Genomic DNA, 7,730 nt, shown 5'->3' with positions numbered 1-7,730 from the left:
ATATTCATATTAATTCCGCTGTTATAAGTTTTTATTTGGCATTGTCCTATTCACCCCCCCTCTAGGACATATAGCTTGGCCTTTTCAAGACTACACATACTTTGCTAGGTATGCATTTGAAAAGGCTGAGCTATATGTCCTAAAGGCGGGGGGGTTGAATAGGACTATGCCAAATTAAAACTTAACAGTAGAATTTAAATAAATTAAATACAGATAGCAATAGATAATCCCACGATGTTTAATTTAAAGACAACCTCAAAAGAACAAGTATTGAGAGGTTGATAACAATTGTTGTTCTAAGGACAACCTTACACCATAAAAACCAAGGGTTTATGACAGGACAACCTTACTAGAACGGTTTGTGTATCAAAAACTCAAACTTTATATAGAGGAATAAATAAATAAATAGCAAGAAAGGAAATCTAAGCTATTACAATATTCCCACACATCCACATAAGGATTAGAACATTCTCCACAAATGTAATAAGGAAAATTACAACCATTCACAAAAAGAAATAAACATTCAAACCACAACACTAGAAATTATAGTGGTTCGCTTGTGTGTGTACACCAACTGTTTAGAAAAATAGCCACACAACTACTCCACTCCTAATATCCTCACACAATGGATATTAGTGTTCACTATGAAAATAAGTTTTTCCAAGTTCACCTAAAATACTCACAATCGTGTCTTTCAAGTGGGCTTAACAATTCAAAAATCCTACACTCTGAGTTTTCTAGATCACCTCAGACAAACCAAAACAGAGATTTTTCTAGTACAATCTCAAAAACCAAAATAGAAATTTACAATAATGTAAAATACCTGGATATTCTCTTTTTGATACCGCCCGGTAGAACCAAATCGGAGTAAAATTTCAACGTAGAAGTTCAATGTCCAAACTCACTTATGAAATGGTTCTATGTTCTAAATTGATTTTAAATTAAATCAAGTTGGGCTAGCTCTATTTGATTTTGATTCCAAAAAGGGTAATCCTCAATCCCTTCTTCAAACATGAATGGAATATAGAATACCAAATCAAATATAATAACTCTAAATTAAGAGAATATTAAATGAGCACAATATAGCTTAAAAAGAACACTAACTTATCTCTCAGAGTGGCATATTGATTTATCTTTAATTGAATGAAAAACTCTGAAATTCGTGTTCTATTTATAGGTGAAGAAATCACGTTCATGACTGGTCCTGTGGACATTACGACTGGTCGTAGGACCAACTGATTTTTGAAATTTTGAGTGCGATAAGATAAAGTCATTCCACAACTGGTCGTAGGCCTTCCACGATCAGTCGAGGAACCTCCACGACTGATTATGACCTGTCTACGACTAGTCGTGTGGAACCTGGAATAGTTGCTAGACTTTGAGTCGTAGCTGCAGGACTGGTCGTGAACGAGTCGAGCACTATTCACACGACTGGTCGAGCAGTCTCCAGGACTGGTCATAGCTTAACAAAAAATTATGAAAATCTGCAACAAACTTAGGACTGGTCGAGGAGTTTCTTGGACTGGTCGAGCCAGTGCTAGGACTAGTCATGCAGAGTCTAGGACTAGTCGAGAAACAGTCTATTCACTTATAAAATGATATAATTGAATTATGTAATCAAAATGACCTACCCTAAGGTCAATCTAAGGTCATTCATACCTTAACCATGATGCATGAACATTAACATCTCTTTTTCTTCAGTTGATAGTTATTCTTTGAAGTTCATGAAGCTTGAAATCTTGTTAAAGGATAAAGCTTGAACTTGAGACCTTTTGAAGAATATTCAAACTTGAATTTGTAGCTTTAAGAAGCTTGAACTTGAAATATCTTGAATCTTGAGCTTGAGGTTCAAAGTACAAAGACTTTGTCTTAACTTGGAGCTTGAATTATGAATGTTGAATATCGAACACTCACTTAATGGTGTACTCGAATAAGATCATGTAATCTTGCCTTTCTTGAAGTAAAGACCTTTGTTCTTGAGTGATGCAAAGTCTTCATGATGTAAAAGAGCTACACAAGACACAGATTCTAAGAGGTTTTAGCACTACCAAATTTGACAATTATTGGAGCTAGAACCATAGTACTTACAGCATTTCATATAGAATGTTTACGCATACCGATACCACTTGTATTTATGGAGTATGAAATGTATCAGAACCCTTCTATTATTCTTATGAATCACTTGAATCATTGTAAACTTTAAAGGACAACAATCACTATGAGTAGGGCATTGACCCTCTCCAACAATACAAATGTTGCAGGTGAATTACAGGTTGATGTAACAGACGATGACCGTTCTGTGGAAGATAGGTTCAAATAGAGAAGAAGAATAGTGCACAATTACTTTCATTTATTTTTCGCTGCAATCTTTGATAATGTAATAAGCTCCCATTGAAAGGGCATTTGAGGATTTATTGAATTCTTTTACTCTAATGGAATAATAAATATTATTGATTTTACTCTCATGAATGGTTACCTTCGTGAATGTAACTGGATGTGATTTTTTTTTAAAATGTGCGATTTTGAAGCATCCAAGTTTTACATTATTAACACCTGGAATTCTCGGGCACGAGTATGTACTCGGACTGGAAAAACTTGGATGTTATAAGTTTGAATTAAGGAATACTTTCAGTTTTTTATGATTTATTATGACTCAAATTACAATAGATGCTGTGATGACTTTGAATATCTTCTTATCTGTTTTGATGTTGTTGAGATTAGTAAAATTTGTGATTCACCATTGTCTCCTGGGCATAGTGGATGGTTGAATTCCCTTCCAATCTTTACAATTATAAGACCCACATCCTTGACCGTACCGTTCCGTAGGCTTCTGCGGTCCTTCCGATCGAATTTTGACAACCCTCGACCTGTATTCGACGTTTGGGCGCGATCTTAAGCCGAGTCCTACATACTGAAGTCAGCTCGACTCGAAACTTGTACCCTAGCAACCCCGCTGTCGTCGTGGTTCCAACGCCGTGACTCGCGCACCGATTCGATACCCAGGCTAGGAAATGTGGGCCCGTGTTCATTCTAAAGAAACGCCATGCGTTGCGAATTCTGAGAGAATCTCTACAACATGTCACATCAATCAATCAATCAATGTCAAGTACAAATCAAGTACACTCCATACCCCAAGTACAATAACCCATCCCTTCCCATTCCCAAAGTCAACTCTCTCTCTCTCTCTCTCTCTCTCTCTCTCCGCCCATCCCTTTCTTACAACCCCATCACTCCACCCATCACCCATCACACATCATCCCATCCCTTTTCACCCATCACTTCACACACTCTCTCATTCCCTCTCTTCACTCCCAAGCAACCCAAAATACCACACGTCCAAGCCTTTCCAAGCTCTCCCAAAACAACAAGTGTGGCCCACCCTCTCATCTCTCATCCCCACCATCAAAACTCCATCATCCACCGTTAAAAGTTGAGCATAGGAGCTAAGGAGGCTAAGGGAGCAAGAAGAAGGCCAATAGGTGGGTGATCTAACCATCAATTTTGTTATTCGAGGGCCCACATATGGTGGGACCCATCTTGATGTATGCTTTGTATTTAGGGAGGGCCCATAGTGGCGGGGTCCCTCCCCTTCTCACCGATCTCTTTCTCTCTCTCTCTATCTCTCTCTCTCTCTCTCTCTTTCTCTCTCTCCCTATCTCTCTTGTGTGGATGATAGTGTGGTTGTGTGTGTGGCCCACCATGAAGTGTATATTTTATCCATGCCATTCACCTTCATGGGACCCACCTGACGGATGTGTTGGATTTACACCGTCCAGCACGTTAGTGGGTCTGGATGGAAGGAAAAACACAAATATCATGTCAATCCAAACAGGTGGGCCATGTCCATGTGGGACCCACCATGCTGCCTGTGTTATATCCAGAGTGTCCAGCATCCAAGGACACTGGACGTGGCCAGTAGTCGTGTGGCAAGCAGTGAAGTGAGATGACAGTGTGGTGTTAGGCAACATATATATATATATATCTATATATATATATATATATATATCTATATATATATATATATATATATATATATATTTGCATGGTTCAACAAGCCTTGGGTGGACCACTCATGCAGGCCCCACCTTGATGCATGGGGCTGATCCGCGCTGTCCATCCTATTTCCTACCCATTTTAGACGTTGAGCCAAAATATGAGGCTAATTCGATTATCAGGCGGACCATACCATAGGGAATAGTGGTTTAACCGTTAAAATTTACCTTGATGTTTCTTCGCACCAAAATACATCGAATATTGGGCTCATTTAGATTGTCTCGAGTCATGAAATCCAATGGATGGGTTGGATTTTTCAGATGCGGGCCCTACCTACAAAAAACTGCTGAAAAACCTATTTTCAAAAAAAATAATATAGCAACAGGGACGTTGTTGCTGTCAGCATCCAGAGGATGCTGAGCGTCCGCTGCTTGGACGTTGGGTCCGTGGGCCCCACTATAGGTCCCATCGTGATGTGTGTGAAACATCCACACCATGCATTTTAAGGGCCCCCTTCTGGCTATGGACCACCCCAAAAATCAGCCATACCTGGAACTCAGGTGGCCCACATCATAGGGAACAATGTGATTGAATGTCTGCCATTGAAACCCTTTTTGGGTAATAGAAGTTTTGGATCATTATGAAATTTGTTTTTCCTCTTCATACAGGTCTGTGTGACCTTATCAACTGGTTGGGTGGAAAATAAACATTTTGGTGGGCCCCATGTGGGACCCACTGATGTATGTGTTCCACACTTTCCATTAGTGTGGCCCCCACCATGAGGCATGTGCCTTATTTATGCTGTCCATCCCTATGAGACCCACCATGATGCATGTGTTGCATCCAAATCGTCCAACCATTGTGGAAGATAATTTTAAGGCTTAAGACTACAAAAATGAGGCAGATTTATCAAGTGGACCACACCAAAGTAAGCAATGGAGGGATGAACGCTTACCATTGAAATCCTTTGAACCTCAACAGTTTTGGATTAAATTAATATTTGTTTTTCCTCCCAACCAGGTCTTTGTGACTTACAACAAACTAGATGGAAAATGAACTTGATGGTGGGCCCTGAAATTTTATAACGGTGAAAATCATTATCTCCACTGCCATCTGTGAGATAGTCCAGTTGATCTTTTGATGCGATTCATTTGTATATATACATGTATGTGTGTGTGTGTGTGTATATATATATATATATATATATATATATATATATATATATATATATATATATATATTGATTTCTAAATAGAGTTGGGTTTGACCTTTTGAATTGGCCTATCCAACTTGGCCCATTTAACTCGGCCCATTTGATTCGGCCCATTTTGATCGACCCATTCGATCGGCCCATTTGGTCGGCCCATTTTGATCGACCCATTCGATCGGCCCATTTGGTCGGCCCATTTAATCAGCCCACTTGTTGTATATGAGGCCCAATGAGATGTATATAAGGCCTATGTGTGGGCCGAATGTGATGCATATGAGGCCCATTGCTATGTGAGATTCCACCATGATTTATATAATGATGTTCATGGCAAGCTGTGCCTTAGGAGTGATGATGGTTCGATGTCCACATTGTACGGATGATGTTGGTTAAATGTCTGCATTGTCACTCTCTTTAGGGCCCATTGACAGGCCCATACTTGTAGTGTATAGGCCGTCTAGACCCATTTTCGTTATGAACAAAGTACATCACCATATAAAATGTTTAGTATAGCTCCATGATTCATGCTCATACGCATCATATGTATGCTTGATATGAGGAGTGACTGATCATAGCATATGCCCTTAGGCAGATTGTTTATGGGCTCTCTGATAGGCGGAGTTTCCCTACATGAGCACGTGGTATGCGCAGGATTGTTTTATGACTGATAGTATGATTCATACACTTACATTTGTGTGATTGTGATTATTGTATGCCCTAGCGACATCAGGGCCATAGCCTCCACAGATACATCATGGGTAGTTGGATTGGATACTGAAAATACTGATTCTAGCATCGGGGCGCCATAAATATCCCTGGGTGAAAATTTCTAAACCCGATGGTTCCAGAGGATGACTCCACTGTCAAGACCGAGTGGATACATGAGCGCGCGAGGGCCGTATACCAGTAGGCCGCGTCTCCCACTGTGTGGTGGTCGGTTAAAAAGGGGTGTGACCTTACCTGCCTAAGTGAGGGGGCAATTTCTAGGTTGAGTTTGACCAGCTTGAGGAATCGGTCTGCTATCGATGAGCCGGGCCCGATATTGGCAGGCGGATAGTGAGGTCTCTTCAACTCACCTAGTTGTGCGTTCGGATAGGGGCAGCAAGCTGGCGTAGAGTGTACTAGACCCCGGTGATTATCCAAAATGAGAACTGTACTGATATTTGATGAGCTGTGTGAGGATTTAGATAAGGATTGACATGTTTGATTTGCATCTCACATCGCATGGTCTTGATATGGCCGATAACATTCATATCTTGCATCGCATAGCTTTGGTACGGCTGATTGCATTCATGTACCCATCAGTATGATTCCGCATTACTCTAGCATTGCATTCTGAGTATGTTCATTTTACGCACACACTTACACCACCTTCTAAGCTTTTTATAAGCTTATGCACGATTGATGCGTACAAGTGACGCCAGGACACAGCCATAGCCTCGCCGCAATTGGAGTGTGCAATCTAGCTTCTGGAGTTTTTGTTATATTTCACTATCTTGTATTTCCCTTTATACGCATTGTACTCAAAGTTTTTGATCATAGTGGATTTTGTGATGGCATTCTTGTGGTTATTGTTCGTGAGTTATGCTTATGGTTATGCTTATTACGAATCAAAATCATGTTAGAAATCCTCCTTGTAGAATCCCAGGATCGGAACCTGGTGTATGGGTGCCGGGACCCGAGAATGGGGTACTACGGAAGCTGTCGGCGCCGGATTCGGCGATCGAAAATTTTGTGATTCCGATTTCTCAGTTTGGGGTGTGACAACAATGGTTCTTCATGTGTGAACTATTTCAATGATAAGTTCATACTGTGCTTCAATTGTTTTATCTTCAAATTGGATAGGAAAGGACTTCGATTCTAGTTGTGTTTGTTGAATCAAGTAAGGTAGCATTTTAATAGCTACAAGTGTATCCTTGGTGCTCTAGTTCCCCCTCTTCTTCTTTTTTTTTCTTTTTTCTTTTTTTGGTTATTGATAGTTTATTCACAGTTATTCTCAACTATTCAAGATTTTAGTTTAGATCTCATCCTGGTTCTAATTCTAATTGTTTTCATAATACCTACAAGTTAAGTCCTTGTAGATTCAACCTCGGTCTCATCGAGTTATTACTACATTGCGACCCTACACTTGGGGTTGCGAACAGTTAGTCCCTCATTGGCTTAAGAGTTGTTGCTTTAGTGATGAGCCCAAAAACGAATAAAGGACATAGGCAAGGAGCCACTTCGGCCGTCCCGAGCTTTGTGATCCAGTTGAGACCACGATAAAATGAAGATACCCTAGCTTCCCCAATATATTAGATGAATGGAATTTAATAACTACTCGGCTGATATACGCATTCATTGCATCGCATTAGATATGATTTTGAGATTGGGCGGTGGTATCGCTTGTGAGGAGATGTTGGGATATACGAAATAGGCATTGAAGTCGCTTGTGAGGGAGTGCTTGTTGGAAAGGGCATACATCATGTCATAACTTCATATATGCATTTAATAAGAATATTTAAGAAGTGATTGATTTTTTATTTCATTA

The sequence above is a fragment of the Magnolia sinica genome, chromosome 16, assembly GCF_029962835.1.
Source record: "Magnolia sinica isolate HGM2019 chromosome 16, MsV1, whole genome shotgun sequence".
NCBI lineage: Eukaryota > Viridiplantae > Streptophyta > Magnoliopsida > Magnoliales > Magnoliaceae > Magnolia > Magnolia sinica.
The sequence above is the reverse complement of the archived record's forward strand: the minus strand, read 5'-3'. Positions refer to the sequence as shown.